General features: G+C 45.1%; 1 long non-coding RNA gene across 1 annotated transcript in view; it reads right to left on the bottom strand.

Annotated features, from left to right (window-relative positions):
* LOC137541860 (uncharacterized) overlaps positions 1-22,048 on the bottom strand; it is an 81,452-nt gene extending 59,404 nt beyond the window's left edge. The window contains exon 1 of the long non-coding RNA XR_011025292.1: positions 21,952-22,048. This is a non-coding gene — a long non-coding RNA (uncharacterized lncRNA). The remainder of the gene's footprint in view (positions 1-21,951) is intronic.
* Between the last annotated feature and the right edge of the window lie 789 nt (positions 22,049-22,837).

The raw sequence follows: 22,837 nt of genomic DNA, 5'->3' as shown, positions 1-22,837 counted from the left end.
GCTGGTTATGGAGTGAACATGAGGAATAAAAGAGAGAGATGAATCGAATATCACCCCCAAGCACCGAGCTTTGGGAACTGAAGTTATGGGAGTGTTATTAACATTTATTGTTACTTCAGGCAGGGAGGTGGACAGAGACGGTGGAAAAATTATTAGTTCCGTTTTACTCATGTTAAGTTTTAGGAAGCGAGAGGACATGAAGGAGGATATAGCAGACAAGCAGTTAGGAACACGTTTAAGGAGGGAGTTAAGGTCTGGGGCAGAGAGGTACAGTTGTGTATCGTCTGCATAGAGGTGGTATTGAAACCCGAATGAGTTGATTAAATCACCAAGACCATGCATGTAGATGGAAAAGAGGAGGGGACCAAGGACAGAGCCTTGGGGAACCCCGACAGACAGAGCATGAGGAGAAGAGATCTGATCTGAGTAGGAGACTGTGAAGGACCTTCCAGAGAGGTAGGAAGATAACCATGTGAGAGCAAGGCCCTTTATTCCGACATTTGAAAGTATTTGTAGGAGTAAGGTGTGGTCGACAGTATCAAATGCTGATGACAGGTCAAGAAGGATGAGTATGGAAAATTGACCTTTGGATTTGGCTGTAAGAAGGTCATTGGCCACTTTGGTAAGGGCTGTTTCCGTGGAGTGGTTAGAGCGAAAGCCAGACTGGAACTGATCAAGTAGGGAGTTAGCAGATAAATAATGGCTTAATTCTGCATGTATATGGCGTTCAAGTAGTTTGGATGCAAATGGGAGAAGTGACACTGGGCGGTAGTTGGCAAGTGTGGTAGGATCTAGAGAGGGTTTTTTAAGTAGTGGTGTCACAACAGCTTTTTTGAGTGGGGACGGAAAGATGCCAGTAGAGAGGGAGAGGTTAAATAGCGTTGTTAGTGCAGGCAAGAGAGATGAGGATAGCTGCGGAATGAAATGGGAGGGAATAGGATCCAAAGAACAGGTGGTTAGATTAGCTTTGGCAATTTTAGAGGAAAGAGAGTGTTCAGAGAGTGGAGAGAAGGCAGTTAGAGAACAGTCAATGAGAGGTGTGGAGGTGGGATTTGAGGGCCGCATGGAGAATTCACTTCTGATTTTGTCAATTTTATCAGTGAAGTATGTTGCAAATTCTTCAGCTGATAAGCAAGATGAAGGAGGAGGAGGAGGGGGATGGAGAATGGAGTTGAAGGTGCTGAACAAGCGTTTTGGATTGTGTAAATGGGCGGATATTAGGGAAGAAAAATAGGACTTTTTTGCCACAGAGAGTGTGTTTCTGAAGTTGTTCAATGCAATTTTATATAAGATGAAGTCCTCACTTGTGTTACTTTTCCTCCAGCGCCGTTCAGCTGCTCTAGAGCATCTTTTTAACTGTTTAGTGGTTTTGGTCATCCAGGGTTGGCGACAGACATGGTGAGGGCGGGCCTTGACGAGGGGGGTGAAGTCATCCATGACTTTTGTAATGGAGCTGTTGTAGTGTATAGCAGCCGAGTCTGGGTCAGTGAAGGATTGTTTGAGGAGAGGTGCCAGGGCATCAGAGACAGTTTGAATGTCAAGATTGCGATAGTTTCTTCGAGTATGTGAGCGTGCTTGTGCCAGGGTGGTAGGAAAAGAGGAGGAGAGAGAGAAGCTAAGTAGGTTATGGTCAGAGAGTGGTAGTGGATCATTAGTAAAGTCAGTGACAGAGCAGAGACGAGTGAATACAAGGTCAAGCGTATGGCCAACAGTGTGGGTTGAGGTAGAGGACCACTGAGACAAGCCATAGGAGGAAGTGAGTGATAGAAGTTTTTTGGAGACAGTGTTATTGGTGTCAATAGGAATGTTAAAATCACCCATGATGATGGTAGGGATGTCAGAGGAGAGGAACTGGAGAAGCCATGCAGAGAAATGGTCCAAGAAAACAGAAGCAGGGCCTGGAGGGCGGTAAATAACTGCAATTTGGAGGTTCAAGGGAGAGTATAGTCGGACTGCATGGACTTCAAAGGATGGCAGGGAGAGAGAGGGAATAGGAGTAAGAGGCTTGAAGGAGCATTTGTCTGAGAGGAGAATTCCCACACCACCACCATGCAGGATAATAATAACTCTAACACTCTTGATAGTTGTCTTCATTTAAAGGTATTATTTTTAACTACTCACTAAAGTAAAAGGAAGAAAAACTATCATATAAAACATATATCATTTATTTATCACCAAATATAAAATTAGTAACATTCTTTTATAAAAAGCCAGAGCCCTGACTCCAAACACATGACACATGATGAGCCTGCCCTGATGATGCTGGCGACTTTGCCAGGGAAACCGGTCGGCAATCCAGGCGGCAATCATTGCCCACTAGCAGCTCTGCTCCTCCCGGGGGACATTCTGACCTTGATCTGCACAGGACGGATGAGTATTTTTATGCATCCCGTGCATTTTATACATCATACTATGATTATGGATGGACTTCCTCTTTATACATAACAACAACTCAACTCAGCTGAGTGCATTATATTATGCAGTAATACAACTCACTACAGGGCACTCATCATTTTATTCTATATGATACTACACTCTGCTTTCCATCACGTGACCTCTCTATGGATCGGAGGCCTGCATAAGGGAACAATCCCTGGCGGACTTTACACTGTATACCTATCTACTTGCTGAATTATAGCACAGTGATTCCTCTGACCATATGCTTACTGAAACCAATTCCGAGGTTGACAGTCATGTAAACAGTATGTTTGATGGACATTTGGTGAACTTTCCCTATGTACTACGGCTGAAGATATAATGAGGGGAGCCTGATTTGGTGACTATACTGATCATATTACAGATTAGGTAGCTGCCCCCCAGGATAGGTTAGATGAGGTAGGTGCCCCCCAGTATATGTTAGGTAGCTGCCCCCCAGGATAGATTAGGTAGCTTTCCCCCAGGATAGGTTAGATTAGGTAGCTGCCCCCAGGATAGGTTAGAGTAGGTAGCTGCCCCCCAGGATAGGTTAGAGTAGGTAGCTGCCCCCCAGGATAGATTAGAGTAGGTAGCTGCCCCCCAGGATAGATTAGGTAGCTGCCCCCCAGGATAGATTAGGTAGCTGCCCCCCAGGATAGATTAGGTAGCTGCCCCCCAGGATAGATTAGGTAGGTAGCTGCCCCCCCCCCCCAGGATAGGTTAGGTGGGTAGCTGCCCCCCAGGATAGGTTAGGTGGGTAGCTGCCCCCCCCAGGATAGATTAGGTAGGTAACTGCCCCCCAGGATAGGTTAGAGTAGGTAGCTGCCCCCCAGGATAGAGTAGGTAGCTGCCCCCCAGGATAGATTAGGTAGCTGCCCCCCAGGATAGATTAGGTAGCTGCCCCCCAGGATAGAGTAGGTAGCTGCCCCCCAGGATAGATTAGGTAGCTGCCCCCCAGGATAGGTTAGGTAGGTAGCTGCCCCCCAGGATAGGTTAGGTAGGTAGCTGCCCCCCCAGGATAGATTAGGTAGGTAGCTGCCCCCCAGGATAGGTTAGGTAGGTAGCTGCCCCCCCAGGATAGGTTAGGTAGGTAGCTGCCCCCCCCAGGATATGTTAGGTAGGTAGCTGCCCCCCCAGGATAGGTTAGGTAGGTAGCTGCCCCCCCAGGATAGGTTAGGTAGGTAGCTGCCCCTCCAGGATAGGTTAGGTAGGTAGCTGCCCCCCAGGATTAGGTAGGTGCCCCCCATAGTGAAGGGGGAAGCCGCAGCCGCGGCGAGGGCAGCCCGACCTCTCCCTCCCTTCCTCTCCCCGGGCGCGGCGCACGGAAGCGCTGTAGCAGGCAGAACTCACCTCCATCCCTGCGCCGCTGATCTCCTCCCGCTCTGTATAGATGTTGTTACACACTGCTTCCTGTTTAGCCGGAAGCAGTGTGTAACAACATCTATACAGCGAGAGGAGATCAGCGGCGCTTGGAACGCAGGGATGGAGGTGAGTTCAGCCTACTACAGCGCTTCCGTGCGCCGCGCACTCTGCATTTGAAGGGGGGGGGGGCCCGGGGAGAGGAAGGGAGGGAGAGGTCGGGCTGCCCTCGCCGCGGCTGCGGCTTCCCCCTCCCAATAGCGCGCACGGGCACCACAAAAAGACATGGCCCCCCCGGGCCCCTCCCCCGCCTCTTCAGGAGCCGGGCCTGGTCGCCGTGGCGACCGTTGCGACCACAGGCCCTACGCCCCTGCATCTGGTCCATTGGTCAATATCTTTGTCCCCCTGGTGTTTGGAGTCAGGGCTCTGGCTTTTTATAAAAGAATGTTACTAATTTTATATTTGGTGATAAATAAATGATACAGTATATGTTTTATATGATAGTTTTTCTTCCTTTTACTTTAGTGAGTAGTTTACAATTTATGAGTCTTAGACTCAAAGGAAGCACCTTAACTGAATATTTGAGACCCATAGTGTGAATAATATTATTTTTAACTGGATTAATTGCTGTTTTTTATTTTCAAATCATTGATATTTACATTTAAACACATCGCAGTATAATGAATTTTAGTTATATTTAAAATGTAATGCAGAGCACAGTCCGATCCTGCACAAAGTGTATTATAAGTTGATAACATTAATAATGTTAATGTTGGTTTTTTTTTTAATCCTCCATCTGCAACATTTTTAGAATTTTTGACAGTGTTACATTAAATCCATTCAACGTTTTGCATTTAAATAACGTCTGCAGTTTGGGTTATGTAGGGCACTATTGATAAATAACATCAGTGTGCGCAATAACCTCTGCTGCTTGCCATATGTACGGCGCTATCGATAAATAACGTCACTGGGTTAAATTAAATCCATTTACCGTTTTGCAGTTAAATAACGCCTAAGTTTGGCTTACGTAGGGCGCTATTGATAAATAACGTTAATGGGCGCAATAACGTCTGCGGTTTGGCATATGAACGGCGCTATTGTTAAATACCGTTACTGTGTGCCGTTTGTTCTTCTTTTTTCCCCGTGCGCCATTATTATGCAGTACTAACGATAAATAGCGATAAGCGTATCTTTTTAATGCGGCGCCATTTTTATGCATCGGCACTGTGCGCCATTATTCTCTGATCCGATATGGGCACATAAATGACAGATGAAATTCAATGTTAAAAAATGTAAAGTCATGCATTTTGGTCGTGCCAATGGTCTCTAGCACCATACAAAATAAATGGGATACAGTTGGGGACATCAAACTTGGAGAAGGACTTAAAGGGAAGGTTCACGCAGACTATAAAAACAAACTGCACTTACCTGGGGCTTCTTCCAGCTCCTGACAGTCGATCAGTGCCCTCGCCGCAGCTGCTCTCCCTCCCCGCGTCCAGCTGTGAAGAAGCCGACCTCGCCAGGTCGGCTTCTGTGCACTCCACGGCGGGGGTCACGTGGTGTAGGGACGTCATCGGGTCTCTGCTGCGCAGGCGCAGAACTACTGCGCCTGCGCAGTAGAGACCAGATGATGTCACATGAAGCCGACCCGGAAGCCAACCTGGCGAGGTCGGCTTCTTCACCGCTGGATGCCGGGAGGAGGGAGAGGAGCTGCGGCGAGGGCACCGATCAACTGCCAGGAGCTGGAAGAAGCCCCAGGTAAGTGCAGTTTGTTTTTTATAGTCTGCGCGGATCTTCCCTTTAAGAGTACTCATCGACAACAAGTTCAATAATCGTATTCAATGCCAAGCCGCTGCAGCTAAAGCTAATAAAATTTTGGGATGCATTAAAAGGGAAATAAAAACTTGAGATGCTAGCATAATATTGCCCCTGTTTAACTCTCTAGTAAGGCCACATCTGGAATATGGAATTCAGTTCTGGGCACTGAAAGATATTGCAATTTTAGAGCAGGTGCAGAGACCAGCAACAAAATTGATACGAGGGATGGAAGGTCTCACTTACCAAGAAAGGTTAGATAAACTGGGTTTATTTAGAGAAAAGATGCCTTAGAGGGGATCTAATTAACATGTATAAATATATCAGAGGGCAATATAAAAGCTGGGCGGATGAGCTTTTTGCCCCTAGGCATTCTCAAAGGACTAGAGCAGTGATGAGCGAAAATGCAAAAATTCGTTTTTTTCGCCTAATTTCGTTTCGACAGGCGAATTTTTGATTTTTTTTCGTGTTAATTTTCGCCTGATGCCCGTCATTTTTGCATTACTTGCATATTCTTGCGGACATTTTTCCGCATAAGGGCATAAGCGTCCTCATACAATGAATTTCAATGCGGATTATTGCGGACATTTTTCCGCATAAGGGCATAAGCGTCCGCATACAATGAATTTCGATGCGTGTCAAAAACGCGAATATTTCTGAAGATTTTTGCGAAAATTCGCTGAATTCGAAAACGGCATTTTTTATGCGAAAATTACTCAGGTGAAAATTCGCAAGCAACACTAGACTAGAGGACATGATCTGCGCATGGAAGAAAAACGTTTTACCCATTTATTTAGGAAAGGGTTCTTTACAGTAAGAGTGATTAAGATGTGGAATGCATTGCCACAGGAAGTAGTTATGGCAAATTCTATACCTGCATTTAAAGAGGGCTTAGATGCTTTCCTTGCGTTGAAAGACATCCATGGCTACAATTACTAGGTAATGCCCAGTGATGTTGATCCAGGGATTTTATCTGATTGCCATCTGGAGTCGGGATGGGATTTTTTCCCTTTTGGGGCTAATTGGACCATGCCTTGTAAGGGTTTTTTCCCTTTCCTCTGGATCAACAGGGATATGTGAGGGAGCAGGCTGGTGTTGTACTGTGTTCTCTTGTTGAACTCAATCTACGTATGTCTTTTTTCAACCCAAATAACTATGTAACTATCTACTTCCGCCCAAGACTTAAAGAGAATCTGTACTCTGAAATTCTTACAATAAAAAGCATACCATTCTATTCATTATGTGCTCCTGGTCCCCTCTGTGCTGTTTCTGCCATTCTCTGCTGCAAACCTGGCTTGTAATTGCCAGTTTTAGGCAGTGTTTACAAACAAACTAACCAGCTTCTAATAGGCTCAGCTAAGCAGAGTGTGTTAGTCACACAGAGCCTGCAGGGGGTGTGTACAGCTTCTAGCTAATCACAAGCAGCCCTGCACATTCCAGTCTGACTGCCTCAGCCTGACTGTGCCGACTATAGAGAGAAGATTAGATCATATAACAGAGATAACACAGCTACTGTGCAATTAGGAAAAGCTGCAGTAAGCCAGACCACATTAGAAAAGGCATAGGAACTTATAGCATAGAAGAAATAAAGATAAACAATTTGTTACAGAGTCTCTTTAAGCCCTGTTTACTCATCTGAATTGTACATTCTGATTGCAAATCCACTATAAGGCTACACAAAGCTAAATTTAATAAACTCGTACAGTGGAGAACCTTATTAGTGGCTGGATGTACACATTCTACAGTATATAAAGTGTGTCTGTATAGGGAGAGAAAGGAGCGCTCTCCGTAATCCAGCACTGTACAGTGACACCGTCATGCCAAATTCCATCACAAATTCCTGAAATGAATAAGCTTGAACTAAGCATCACCTGCAGAAAGGGTACTAATAATGTTTCCAAAAACCGCTTCTCTCACCAAGCAAAGAAATATACACAGTCTCTATGTACAGAGAGGCAGCGAGTGTGTCACACAGGAAATGTGGATGTAAAGATATGTGAAGGGGGGAGTGAGATGAACAACTACCTCTGATTGATGAGTTTAGCAAACATCTGCTGTTTTCATCCTTGGTTTACACCTTAATTTGCAGGTAAACAGCAGTTGGCAACTGGTGGACAAGACGCAGTGAGCTATACTTGGAGCTAAAACCTCGTACACATGCTAGATCATACTCGGCCAATATGGCCATACTTCTTGTTTTAAAATGACATATGGAAGAAGTTAAAGGACCGCTAATGCGAAAAAATGTAACATTTAAAATACATGTAAGCTCATGCAAATAAGATGTACATTTCTTCCAGAGTAAAATGGGCCATTAATTACTTTGCTCTTGTGTTGCTGTCACTTACAATAGGTAGTAGAAATCTGACAGTACTGACAGGTTTTGGACTAGTCCATCTCTTCATGGGGGATTCTCGGCATGGCCATTATTCTTTATAAAGACACTCCCTTAAAAAGATTTATACAATGATACTTGCCAGCCTCCTTGTTCTCTGCACACTTTTTGGGCAGTTGGACGGAGTAACTGCCATTTGCTAAGTGCTTTTGAAGATAAAGAAAACCCTGAGAATCTCCCATGAGAAGATGGGCTACTCCAAAACCTGTCGGTTCTGTCAGATTACTACCTACTGTGACAGCAACATAGGAGAAAAGTAATTTATTGCTCATTTTACTCTGGAAGAAATGTACTTCTTAACTGAATGTGTTTACATGTATATTAAGTTTTATGATTTTCGCAATAGTGTTCCTTTAAAGTGCCCATTGGCAGATGGTCAGCAGAATTATCCATCAGATAGATCCCTCTCTGATCAAATCTGCCACACATCTGCACACAGATTTCCAGTAGCTTTCAGCATGAAATCTATAGGAAATCTATACAGCCCATACACCTGCCCCCCAGGGCTCCCCATGTACCATTCATTTGAGTGAATGTCTTTAATGGCATTCCCTCAGATTGGCTATAGAGAGTGTGTGCTTGAATGGCAGTGGTCAGGAAGGCGCACAATCAGTAGCGTAGCTAAAATGCTATGGATCCCAGTGTCAATTTTACTTTGGGCTCCCTCATGCAAAAACTGATATAGGCCCAGTGCACACCAAAAACCTCTAGCAGATCTGCAAAACGCTAGAGGTTTTTGAAGCAGATTTCAGAGCGATTCTAGGCATGTATACAGAGTTTTCTGAGCATGGCTAGCGTTTTTTGGAGCGTTTTTGTGTAGCAGATATCAGATATTTTTACAGTAAAGCTGTTACTGAACAGCTTCTGTAACAGAAACGCCTGGAAAACCGCTCTGATGTTTTTCAGAGCGTTTTGCGTTTTTCCTATATTTAACATTGAGGCAGAAACGCCTCCGAAATCTCAAAAATGCAGCAGCCCCCGAGTTTGCGTTTGTAGAAAAAACAACCCTCTCTGGTGTGCACCATCCCATTCACTTTCATTAGCCAAGCGGTTTTCCTCCTGCAAGCGTTTTAAAAACCGCTTCAGAACCGCTCTGGTGTGTCTTTACGAAGAATTGTATGGTGTGTGTGATAAATTGTTAAGTTTCATCCAACCTGAATATATAGTACATATCCAGTCCAGCCCATAACTAGAGCTGTCCCAAACCTCCGATTTTCGGTTCGCAAGCTTTCGCAAACGTTCGCGAACATGCAAATTTTCACAAACTGCAATAAACTTCATTGAGGGGGGGGGGGGGGGCGAACTTTGAAACCTAGAAACATTTATGCTGGCCACAAAAGTGATGGAAAAGATGTTTCAAGGGGTCTAACACCTAGAGGGGGGCATGGATGAGTGGGATAGACGCCAAAAATCAGCATTTGACGCACAGCAGTGTTTTAAGGGCAGAAATCACATTTTATTGCTAAATTGGAGGCCTAAAGTGCTTTAAAACATCTTGCATGTGTATACATCACTCAGGGAGTGTAATTAGTGTACTGCTTCACACTGACAGACCAAACTCATTGTGTAGCGCACCGCAAACAGCTGTTTGTGTAGTGACAGCCATGCTGGACTGGTGCGCACCATGGCCAGAGTGCGGGCGATAGCGGTTTTCAAGCCAATATGGTCGGGCTGAGGTAGCTGATTGACAGAACAACAGTAACTGAGTGTCCGGTTGATAGAATTTGGTCTGTCCACAATGAAGCAACAACCTTATTATCTATTTTCTTGGGTCAGGTGTGCCCCCCAATTCCAACACACTCATATAGCCGGCGGTCATTGCTTCATTGTGATACGCAAGCCCCTTCACCGCAGCAAGGTAACGATCACGAAGGAGAATTGACACATGTACAAGCCTTCTGTTTTGTTGTTGCAGCTGCAGTGCAGGTAGAAAAATTAGGCCGGCATGTACATGCACCAGAAAAATTATTATAGCGGCCGCTGCTAATAGAGATGTGGCGAACATCTCTGTCTCTCTGTGCTATGTACTACTTCCGGGTCGCTATGACCCGGAGTAGTACGCCTGCGCTGGCCCGGCCGTGCGCATCCTAGATCGCGATCCTGTTGCCGGGCACTTTCTGTGCATGTGCGTGACGTCACATCATTGCATTCCAGCGGTTCTGGAGGTGTGTTTAGCTGCTAAAGGTACAATGGTTAATTTGCATATATTCAGCAGTGATGCACTGGGAGACATCTCAAGCTCACTCCAACCTGAATTATCGCAAATTCTTTTTGTTTTAAGAAAGCAAACTTTTGTTTTTCGTAACATCTTAGTAAGGGGGCTTTTAGGACCATTGTAGTCCCTTACACACTCCAATGAGTTCTGGGTAACCATGAGCTTGCTGGTTAGTCTGTACCTCTCAGTGTTACAAGCCCTACTGCATAGAGCCAAATTAATCCATGCCATGCACTGATGAGGATTAAACAATCCGAAACAGTCTATATGCATGTTGGATTATTATGGCTCTGTACAAATTAACAAGCTGACACATCATTGCATTCCAGCGGTTCTGGAGGTGTGTTTAGCTGCTAAGGGTACAATGGTTGATTTGCATATATTCAGCAGTGATGCACTGGGAGACATTTCAAGCTCACTCCAACCTGAATTATCGCAAATTCTTTCTGTTTTAAGAAAGCAAACTTTTGTTTTTCTTAAGTTGACCCCAATGATGTACTATGGGGCGAATCAAACTTCCGGAAAAGTTTGCGGTTCTCCACGATCGCGAACCCCAGAAGTTCATCAGTTCCCTTTTGCCGGCGAACCGTTCGGGCCATCTCTACCCATAAACCCCCTCCCCCGGAGGCAAAAAGTGGGTTCTGGCCATGGCATGATGCGGGTGGAGTCAACTGCATGATGCTATATATGTAAGTTACCCCAGTATAGGTAGCCAGGTATAGGTGCCCGCAGTATAGGTAGCCTGAAATAGGTGCCCCCAGTATAGGTAGCCTGGTATGAGTTCTTTCAGTATAGGTAGCCTGTATAGGTGCCCCCAGTATAGGTAGCCTGTATAGGTGCCCCCAGTATAGGTATCCAGGTATAGGTGCCCCTAGTATAGGTAGCATTGTATGGGTGCTTTGAGTATAGGTAGCCTGGTATAGGTGCCCCCAGTATAGGTAGACTGGTATAGGTGCCCCAGTATAGGTAGCTTGGTATAGGTGCCTTCAGTATAGGTAGACTGGTATAGGTGCCCCAGTATAGGTAGCCTGGTATAGGTGCCCCCAGTATAGGTAGCCTAGTATAGGTGCCCCCAGTATAGGTAGCCTGGTATAGGTGCCCCCAGTATAGGTAGACTGGTATAGGTGCCCCCAGTATAGGTAGCTTGGTATAGGTGCCTTCAGTATAGGTAGACTGGTATAGGTGCCCCAGTATAGGTAGCCTGGTATAGGTGCCCCCAGTATAGGTAGCCTAGTATAGGTGCCCTCAGTATAGGTAGCGTGGTATAGGTGCCCCCAGTATAGGTAGCCTGGTATAGGTGCCTTCAGTATAGTGTAGGTAACCTGGTATAGGTGGCCCCCAGTAAAGGTAGCCTAGTATAGGTGCCCCCAGTATAGGTAGCGTGGTATAGGTGCCCCCAGTATAGGTAGCCTGGTATAGGTGGCCCCAGTAAAGGTAGCCTAGTATAGGTGCCCCTAGTATCGGTAGCCTGGTATAGGTACCTGGTATAGGAGTTCATTCACCAGCTCCCAGCACAGGTGCCTCCATGATACGTGATCTCCTCTCTTCCCTGCTGCTTCCTCCTAGTGCCGGTGTCGCAATGACACAATCAGTAAAAGCCGGCACTAGGGCGAAGCAGCAAGGAGAAAGAACGCTCACCATCATGGAGGTGTCCTTGCTGGAGTCACCAAGTTGACCAGACGCTAAGCGGCCACTTAGCATCCAGTCACCATGGCTACATCCAGCGATACGTGGGGAGAGCAGTGAGATTTGCCGCTGGATCACGGACATGAGTGTAACGCAGAAAGGGGGCCGCGGAGCACAGGGCAGCCCAGCCCGGTGCCCCTGCAGAGTGTGAGGCCCCAGGTGTTTCTGACATTATTGTCAGGTCTGACAAGATTAGCTGCATGCTTTTGGTGTTATTGAGACACTACTGCAGCCAAATAGATCAGCAGGGCTGCCAGGCAACTGGCATCTTAAAAAGAAAATAAATAGAGCAGCTTCCATATTCTTCTCTCTTCAGATGTTCTTTAAAGGAATACTATCAATGCCCAAGGGCTTGATTCAGAAAAGAGTGGTAACTGATAGCACGGGCGTTTCCGTCGAATTTTCACATTTCGCGCGATCGCGTATTTTCATGCAAAACTTTAACGTTTTCACGCCTTCCTTGCCGCAATAGCAGTATAGGGGGAGATATTGTGGCTGGGAACATGAAGAATCACTCGCGTTCCTAGCCTGTCGGGTCCTGACGGTGAAACCGGAAGTGGTCACTGTCAGGGACGGGAGGATCGGAGAGACACGGCGAGGGCACCGATCAGCTGCAGGGGGCTGAAGGAGGCCCCAGGTGAGTAAGACTCATTTTTTTTTTAGACTTAAGCAGGGCCTGGCCGAGGCATAGGCTAGAGAGGCTCCAGCCTCAGGGCGCAGTGTAGGAAGGGGCGCACAAATCATTCAGCTGTCATTCCTAATTGTGTTTGAAGCAGAAAGAAATAAGAAAAGGGGATACATGGCAGTGACTGCAAGCCATATAACTAGATATTAAGGTGTTGGGGAGGTTGTAGGCCCTGTGGCCCTCTTAGTCTAATAGCAATCAGTGTGTGACAGCTGGGGTGGGAGGGATGGAGGGGCGCACTTTGGTGTCTCAGCCTTGGGTGCTGGAGGACCTTGTCCCGGCTCTGGACTTAAAGTGAACCTCCGGACTAAAAATCGACTCAGCAGCACTAAAAAGGCCTGGTGTTTCTTTAACAGTTTCACAGCATCAGAACTTTGTTTCTCTTATCCAAGCCTCATTTTTAGCTGCAAAGAAGAAAACTGCCCGGGCTTTTTTCCCCTGATGCTGTGCAAAGCATGATGGGATTTCTGATGTTGTTGCTCTCGTTCTGCTGTTTTGGTGCAATTTTTTTTTTTTACATTTTGAATTTGACATTTGAAGCCTAGCATGAGCAGCTGGGAGGGGAAAGCAGGACACAGGACAGTTGGAACTGTGTCTCATGCTCCATGTCACCTCCTTTCAACCAAAAAGATGGCTGCCCCCATGACAAAGATGGCAGCCCCCATGAATCACAAACATTTGCCTGTTCTTTTAAAACAGGGTGGGTAAGAGATTATATTACCTATCTATTCTAATTAACATAACTAATGTAACTTAATGACAGCATGTTTGTTTAGACTGAAGTTCCCCTTTAAGTGCCTCTTTAAGTCAAGAACTAGTCTGGTTCTACATAGATTTTGGTTATACTTATACTGTATATACTCTACTTACCAATGCATAATATAAATATTGGAATTAATATCTTGACTGATTAAAGTGTGCCTATAATTGGAATCATTTTATTGCAGAGCACACTGGATATTTTTCTGTCCTGTGTTCAAGCCTGCTTTCTGCTATGGGTGGGGGTCAGGATTCTGCATTAGAGTGCAAGAATTCCTCTTGGTAGAATAGCTGCATTAACTACTCTACAGGAAGCCTGCATACCGGAATCTGGCCTGTTCACTTTAGATATCTATCACTCAGGCTTTGCTCAGAGCTGTAGCCGACATGTACCGAGTGATATTAATACATGGGAGTTATCACTGTCCAGACTAACTGATCCAGTCGTGAAGTTATGTTCATCGTAAATCATTTCAGGATCAAACAAGACACAAGGCTTCATCTTTATTCATCAGTCAAAACAAAACTACCTGCTAGACGCACTGAAAAGAAAGTCAAGTTCAAGTACAAGTCGACTTCTTAATGTCTGACTTTCATAAGTTAGAAAGTGTGAAGGCTTAAAGTGCACCTGAAGTGAAAATAAACTGATGACATAAAACATTTTCTCTTTAGTTCTAGTCCTACAGTCTCATTTTGTACATTTTGTATCTAAGCGAGAAAATCTGCATAGAAAGTTTTGACCATCTCAGGTGTTTGTTCAGCTCCCATACAAACAAATCTTGAGCTCTTGACTTAAGGGGAATACACACATGCAATTTCGATTGGCCAATCACTGACCGATTTCCCTTTTTCATGTAGTATGAGAGCTTACCTACACAATCTGCTCATTATATTCAATGTCTGTTGGCCTTCGTACTACATGGAAGTGGTAGCATTAATCAGTGATTGGCCAATCATAATTGAAAGTGTGTACTTTATAATGGCTGCAGAAATGTCGCAACAAATGTAAAAGCACAACACATGCAAATTCGTCTGCAGCCAGAATATGCATGGTCTAAACTGAGTATAATCCTTTTCTATGCAGGAGCCAGCTCATGCAAAATCATTTGTATCTCAAAAGGGGCACCTTCAGTGAGAGTTTTACAACACTGGTAGACTGCCGCTCGAATACAGATGATGTATCATTACAGTGAAGAAAAAAAAGGGAACTTGGTTAGTTTTAAGCAGGATTTGAATTGTACATACACAGGTTTATCTAATCATGTTACATGTAACCTAAGGGTAAGTTAATACAGGAAACAGGTATTGAAGTGTTCCTTTAATGCAAGGATGTCCAAACTTTTTGGACCGAGAATCATATCACCATTTTTGAGATTGCTTGGGGGCCAAACTAGTGAAATTAAACACAATTTTTGATGATTGCCCCTGGTTTCGGCAAAAGTAGCCATACTTAACAGTAAGATTCATCCTTAATGCCAGAACATTTTGCCAGACTTACAGGAGATATGGGTAATGCGTCAAGGTGCAGCTAAATATGTCAGCCACATCATAACAACTAAATAACTGTGAATTTGCTAGAAATTGATAGCACAAACGATTCCCAAACGATCAATTTCCAGTTGTCATCCCAATAGTTAGTCTTACTGATGTTACTGATCTTGCTCAGATGGCGGTGGTTTGGGAGCACGTTGCTAACGACGTTCAATTTTCGTCGAACAGATGCAGCAGCGGAGTTACACTCACCTGTCCGCTGTCTTCTCACCAACACTGGGACTTTTCCCTGCCTTTTGATTTCAACACTCTGCATGGCTGGGGCCTTGTTTCCATCTGTGCGCTTCTGTACGCTTTTTATCAGCACATCAATGTTACAGATTAATACATGTTGCTGAAAAGCGGGTAGAAGCACGCAGAAGGAAACAAGGCTGGAGGGGGGGAGGGTTAGGGGTGTTACTGGGAGGCAGCAATGCGCACAGATTTTCAGGGATTTATCTGCTGGCCACATTGACCAGCGTATGGCCAGCTGAAGACCCTCGGTCTCTGTGTGCAGCTTTGCTCATGTAGGAAGAGGAGTCATAGATGATGACCATGGGACTGTGGAGGGCGGGTGCAGCAAATAATATCAGTTAATATACCATTCCCAAAATGTTTCCATGTGCCTCATTTGTGCATGCTGGAGGGAACAAGTCAAGTGTGTTATGTGCACTTTTAATATTAAGAAAATAGGATAACTCAAGTATGGGTCAACCCTCCTTTTATGCTCAATTTCAATAAAAACAATCGCTAACCTTTTCGGGTGGTTACAGTAAAATAAATCTGCTCAGCCAAGTTTCAAGAGCCTGTTTGCACTTGTGAGTTAAAATACCTACAATCCAATTCGATTTCATTCATTTCCATCTGACTCGTTCACATAGGTTTGCATTTATAAAAAAAACACCTGCTCACGTTTTACATGCATGAGAAAATGAGCACGTATGTGCAGACAGGTGTGGATGGGCCCTAATTAAAAAGGAACTGTAGTGAAAATTACATAATTAATAAAATTGCTTATTTTTTACAAAATTTATTTATAGATTATTTAGTCATTGTTTAACCATCGTAAAGTCTTTCCTCTCCCTGATTTACATTCTAAATTTATCACAGGTGGTGACATCTTTAGTTCTGCCAGGTGATCTGTACATAATGTTAGTTACTGAGAGTTCTATGCACAGAGGGAGATATTGCTTGCTTGGCAGTTGGAAAAAGCCAGTATTTCCCACAATGTAACGGGGTTCACAGACAGCAAACTCTCAGGACCTTGGTCATGACATCACACAATATCAGCCATACAGACCCCCCTAATGATAAAGATTTCTCATGGGAAAGGGGGTATCAGCTACTGATTGGAATGAAGTTGAATTCTTGGTTAAAGTTCTTCTTTAGCACAGGTTCCTCTGTCATTCTGAGCTAAATTACAGAGTTTATAAAAGCTTTTTTTTTTTATTTTTTAAGCAAAACCGGAAAGTCGTGATCTTGGCATACAAACCAACACAGCTCTTGTCTGCTTTCCAGCTGTGCTTCTCTCCTGCCAGACGCCTCTTACACCTGCTGATCCAGTCCGGGGTATGAAACAAATCATGGAGATGGATCAATGGGCCAGGGGGACCCACAGGGCTCTCTTTGGCCAGGACCCAGACTCTGGCAGCTAGCTTGTACTGAAAAGTCTCTATTCTTCTTGTACAGTCAATCTCAAGGAAGCCAAAATTAACAATGCTTAACCACTTAAGGACCGGGCTCATTTGCTGCGATCTGTGCTGAATGGGCTCTCCAGCCCACAGCACAGATCGTGTTTGAGCAAGGGCGACCAGACTTCCCCCCCCCCTTTTTTCCCCACTAGGGGGATGTCCTGCTGGGCGGGGGTCTGATCGCCGCTGGCTAGCTTTGTGTTGCGGGGGGGGGGGGGCTCATCAAAGCCCCCTCCGCAGCGATACCGGGCCTCCCTCCCTTTCCCTCCCCTCCTTCCCCTGGGCGGCACAGCCTATCAGATGCCAGCGATCCCCGGCCAATCAGAGGCCGGGGATTGCCGATCTCCCCGCGTGTTTACATTTAGCCGTGATCGGAGGCTCGCAGGCTGTTCACGGAGACACCCTCCGTGAACTGACATGGAAAGGCCGCTTCCATGTAAAACCACTAACGACCAGCCGCCGCCTATCGGCGTTAGGCGGTCGTTAAGTGGTTAAAGAGTACAAGGTTTGTAATTTTAATAAGCTTTACTGTAAAGCTTCACATCAGCGCTGCATGGATCGGCGGGTGTCAGCAGTAATAGCTCACCAGTAAATCATTAGAGGTCTGAAACTATACCCCCCTGTGGTGGTTTTTACAAAAGTGTTCCAACCTCTGTGGCCAACCCCACCTGTGGCGCCTCAGCCACAGAGGTTGGAACACTTTTGTAAAAACCACTTTGGATAAAAAATGGCTGCGGCAGACTTACCAATGGGGGAGGGGCGGAGTTTCAGATCCCTAATGATTTGCAGGTGAGATATTGCTGCTACCAATCCATGCAGCTCTCAGGGCCGGCGCTACCATAGAGGCAAAGAGGGCAATTGTCCTAGGGCCCCAGAACCTGTAGGGGCCCCCAAGGTGTCTCCCCCCAACATAACTGTTGTTCCCCGATGCCCCTACAGAGTTTTCAGGTGAGCCAGGTGGTGTCAGCCCCCTCCTCAGGGTCCTTTGGTGGAAATTTGGCTGCCGATTTTTTTATTGGGGGGTGTTTATTGGGTTAATTTTGCCCGGGGGCACCATTGTTACTAGAACCGGCTCTGGCAGCTCTAACACAGAGCTTTACAATCGGGGCTCTTTTTTCCCTTATTAATTTACAAGTTTCTTCCTCTTTAATAGGTGACCTCTAAGATGAATGTATGCCTTGCAGCTGACCGATTTTTGCTCATCACCCCCCTCCCTCTCCATAGAACAGAATAATCTGTAAAACAAATGGGCAAGCTGTGTGTCTGTAAAGCACTCATTCCAAAGAAATGAAACGCTAAATAAATGATCATTTCAGGAGACAGAAATTGAATGTGTGCATGTAGCGTAAAGTAACTCTGAAGCCAAAATACATTTATGATATAATGAATTGTATGTGTAGTACGGATAATTAATAGAACATTAGTAGCAAAGGAAAGGCTCATTTTTTATTTTCAGTTATATCGTTTTTTTTGTTGTTGTTTTTTTTTAAATAACATTGCATCATTCTCTAAGATTTGAAGTTTACAAACTACACTCTGTATTTTAAACTATGAAACCGAGCAGAGCTAATGACCCGTTGAACTTTCTTGCAGTAAAACCTTAAACAAACAAGAAACAGTAGAGACAGGTTGAGATATGTGCTTTATAAAACAGCACTGTAGCTTACCAAACTTGGTCAGAGATCTCAGAGAAGCTCTTTTGCATAGATAACAACTAAAGTTTCTTAACTCTTCCTGTACTGAAAAACAATATATATCTGTGCTACTAATGTTCTATTTCTAAAGGGGCCTATACACTTACTGATTTTCCCGCCGATACACAGCTGATTCGATAGCTGTGAAAACGCTGACCGAATGATCGATTTCCGTCCGAAATCGATCGTTCTCGTCGATTCCCGACGTTACTGTCCGTGTGGAAGATTTTGCTTGATCGCCGGTGGGTCGGGAGTGCGTCCATAGCGGTGTTCGAATGTGTTCGAATGCCGGCGACCGACGCAATACAGTGGCAATACATTACCTGTTCCGCCGGCGGGAGTCCCCTGGTCACCGCTGCTCCGTCTCCGCGCTGGGCTCCGAGTACAGCATGTTTCACTTCTTCCTGTCTCACCAGGAAGTTTAAACAGTAGAGCGCCCTCTACTGTTTAAACTTCCCCCGGCAGGAAGTAAAGTGAAGCTGGAAGAGCCCAGACCGGAGAAGAGACAGCGGAGATCAGGGGACTGGCGCTGGCCGGATCAGGTAATATATAGCTTAGGAAGGGGGGGGGGGGTTGGGGGCGGCTTCAGCAGCGGCAACTCCACAGATGGTGAATCGATTTCATGCTGAAATCGGTTCACAATCTGTTTGCGGTAAAGGCAGCCATACGATCCCTCTCTGATCAGATTCGATCAGAGAGGGATCTATCTGTTGGTCGATCTGATGGCAAATCGACCAGTGTTTGGCCACCTTAAGCTGTACTACAGATACAAATCATTATATCATAAGTTAATTTTCACTTCAGAAGGCTGGGAGTGAGGAACCTGCAGTAGCAATGCAACCACTTTATAAGACTGTTGACTAAAGTATGTAAAATATTTTAATAGTTAGATCCAAAATACACAGAGGGTGTATGTTTCCTTTTTTCTTTTTTTTCTTTTTTAACCCCAAATTCCACCTTACCCTAGAAAATCCCTCTATCTTTTGAATGTGCGTACATAAATCAGCTTACTTTTCATAAAGCTATGCAGAAGATATCTATATGTGTGCGCGACAGCAATAATAACAAATCATGATTTTATCAATCTGCGACTTATCATATAAATCATAAGACACAAGAAATATTTTAGGAGTATTTGGTGGCCAGCCAAGTGTTAATGAGCACTGACAACAGTATTCATCACAGGAAATAAATAATGCTTTTCCCTAGCTCATTATTTTTATGATGATATATTGATCCGACCGCTCTGGGAACCTCAACCTGCAGCTCACGCATATGGCCTTTATAGCTGATTGTATGTTGGTTGTGGTGAAGAAAGGAGGTATGCTGTGCAGCTATGCTTACCTCTGCCTTGATTGTAAATAACAGTAGGAGTCATACACCATTCTCAAGGTGCTGGACCAAAGTATTTGAGTGTGCGGACCCTCTGGATTGTTCTGCCTTGCTAGGGTTTGCTTAGTTGCAAATCACTGTTTCTGGATTTAGAATTCTGGCAGGGCCAGATCACCCATTAGCCAACCTAGTTGACTGCTTAGGGCCTGGTGGGAATTTTGGAGCAATCTAAAGGGACTTTTAAGAATAACAATTGTTGGAAAGTATTAGATCAACAGGTGACAGTGTGCCTAGACTAAAAAAAAAAAAAATTACTAGTTTTGTTTTTTTTATTAAGCAAATTTTATTGATGTTTTTCAATTTTCAATAAAAGACAAAAGAAAAGAAATAGAATAAAAAATATAAAGCTGGATCTACACGAGGCGATCCGGTGGCTCGATTAACCACCGGATTGCCTCTTCCGCATCCCCGCCGCGTCCCCGCTTGTGCGTCGGATTCGATCTGCCCTCGTCCCCGCGCCGCTTATCTTCCGCTTGATTCCCTGCCATTGTCCCCTCATGGGAAACGAGCAGGGATTCGGCGGTGGCAAAATCGGACCTGACGGATCTTATCAATCGAGCCGCATCAGCGGGTCGATTAATAAGGAACATCGCCTACACATCACCTCGTGTAGACGAGGCTTAACATTAAGGGTCTTGCATTTACAGTTACAGTTCTAGAACTTTGAAATGATTAAGCTTCTCATGATAATTAACAGTACACATTTAAGGTGGCCATACACTGGTCGATTTGCCATCAGATTCGACCAACAGATAGATCCCTCTCTGATCGAATCTGATCAGAGAGGGATCGTATGGCTACCTTTACAGCAAACAGATTGTGAACCGATTTCAGCCTGAAACCGTTCACAATCTGTTGTGGTGGTGGTGCTGCTGCTGCCCCCGCCCAGCCCGCATACATTACCTGCTCCGCCGGCGCGACTGCAGTCTCCCGGTCACCGCTGCTCTGTCTGCGCTCTGGTCTCCAGGTCCGGCATGCCTCACTTCTTCTAGCCCGGCAGGAAGTTTAAACAGTAGAGGGCGCTCTACTGTTTAAACTTCCTGCCGGGCTAGAAGAAGTGAGGCATGCCGGACCTGGAGACCAGAGCGCAGACGGAGCAGCGGTGACCGGGAGACTGCAGTCGCGCCGGCGGAGCAGGTAATGTATGCGGGCTCTATTGCGTCGGTCGTCGGGCACTCGAACGCCGCTAGCGATGCGCTCTTTACCCGCGGGCGATTGACGGTTATTTTCCGCACGGCACGATCGACGGGATCGGACGAAATGGATCGAAATTCGGCGTGTAGCGTGAACGATTGGCAGCAGATTCGATCCCAGTGATCGAATCTGCTGTCGAAACGGGCGCAAATCGGGCCAGTGTATGGCCTGCTTTACACATTAACAATCAACCCTTGAAAGAAGAGACCCACCCCTAAACTCCCTCCCCCCCCCCCCCCCCACACACACACACATACGCCCATTGTGATCCCTGCCCCCTGAAATAATAATAGAGCTTATGATTATCAAGATTCCCTAATGTCCCTTGGAGGTGTTCAGCCGCATCTACACACGTAGATGCGGCCGCGATGCTCCTTATCAATCGAGCCGCATCAGGATAAGATCCAACAGGACGGATCTTGCTTCCGCCGATTCCTTGCTCGCTCCCCGCGAGGGGACAATGGCAGGGAATCGAGCGGGGCGGGGACGAGCGGGGAATCGAATGCGGCGCACGCACGGTGAGCGGGGACGCGGCGAGGATCGCGCGGGTACGCGGAAGAGGCGATCCGGCTGCTAATCGAGCCGCCGGATTGCAGCCTCATCTACGCGTGTAGATGAGGCTTTAGGTGAGCTAAATTGCTCATGGAAGTAGCCTTTACTAGTTTTTATTAAAGAAGCATCTCCACTTAATTATTCATGAACAGATCATATTGTGTGTAAACAATCTTCTTTCTTTAAATATTTTTACACACACATCCTATATAGTAACTGTAGTTTGTAAATAAGCATGGAAGCACCTGTGGGCGGCAGGTTAGTGGGGGTGATGGAGTTGGGGGTGGTGGCTAAGTGTGCTCAATGCAGTTGTACATGGCAGCTCAGTGTGGACAGTGGCTTAGTACAGCGGAGGTTTCCTGGTTACATAATATCACAGGGTATCCACATGCAAACACATGACATTCTTGACCAATCAATTAAAATCATCACATCTTAACCTTAATAGCTGTGCAATATCCATTGTAATATATCTGGAAATAAGACATCTGTACACTTGAACGTTCGTGAACCAGCAGTCATATCTTTAGGAACATGGTAGCACCAGAGAGTTCAAAATGGTTACATACCCAAAGTGAAGATCAAGGTATTTAGGATAATTTCTCTTGCATGGAAACTTCAGAAGAATGACAATTGACCTTTCAGGTGATCAGTTTGTGCTTCTCTGATTAGCTACTCTTGATCACCTGGTCAGTAGAGATAAGATTTAAATGTACGTAAGTATAAAACTGAGCTTGTGGCATCTAATAGCTGCTGCTTAATTGCCAGCTAATTGATCAATAGATCATAAAACATAAATAAAACATGTTCAAAAGTGTTCTTATTCCATAAACGTCAATAAAACATACAACAATTTTTGGTGGTCATATTAGGGCACGTATCATATTAAATCAATAAGTAGATAAAACCTCATAAAAACTTCATAAGTTTCCAGCAATAGTAAGGTTTAGCTTGAGGCCTCTTTCACAGTGTGACGTTAAAGTTGCACGTTAGAAAATGTTTCAATGCAGACTAACGCACAGCAATGCAAAATCTGTGCGACATTCACAGTGCACACGTTGCGTTTGTGTGTAACGTGTAGCATTATTAGAAAGTGCTGCATGCTGTGCGTTATACACGTTATTAGCTGTGTTGGACTGTTTGCACATGCTCAGTAATGACTTGGAAGCATACTTTTCATTGCCTGTATGCTCTACTGTATGCAACAAGAATGGTGCATGAAGTTGCGTTGCGACTTTTTGGGGGCGTTGCATTGGAATTTGCGCTGTGACTTTAACGTTGCATCAAACCGCAACGTCCTATTGTGAAAGAGGCCTAAATGTACATAAAACACTAAAAGTAATTGAAACAGTCATAATGGTGATAAAAATAAAATACAAAAGGAGTCTGTATTGACTATAGGTACCAAGAGCAATTCTGCTTTCATGTTAATCCATAACTAATATGCTATAATTT

This window comes from Hyperolius riggenbachi, chromosome 12 (genome assembly GCF_040937935.1).
Source record: "Hyperolius riggenbachi isolate aHypRig1 chromosome 12, aHypRig1.pri, whole genome shotgun sequence".
NCBI lineage: Eukaryota > Metazoa > Chordata > Amphibia > Anura > Hyperoliidae > Hyperolius > Hyperolius riggenbachi.
The sequence above is the reverse complement of the archived record's forward strand: the minus strand, read 5'-3'. Positions and strand labels throughout refer to the sequence as shown.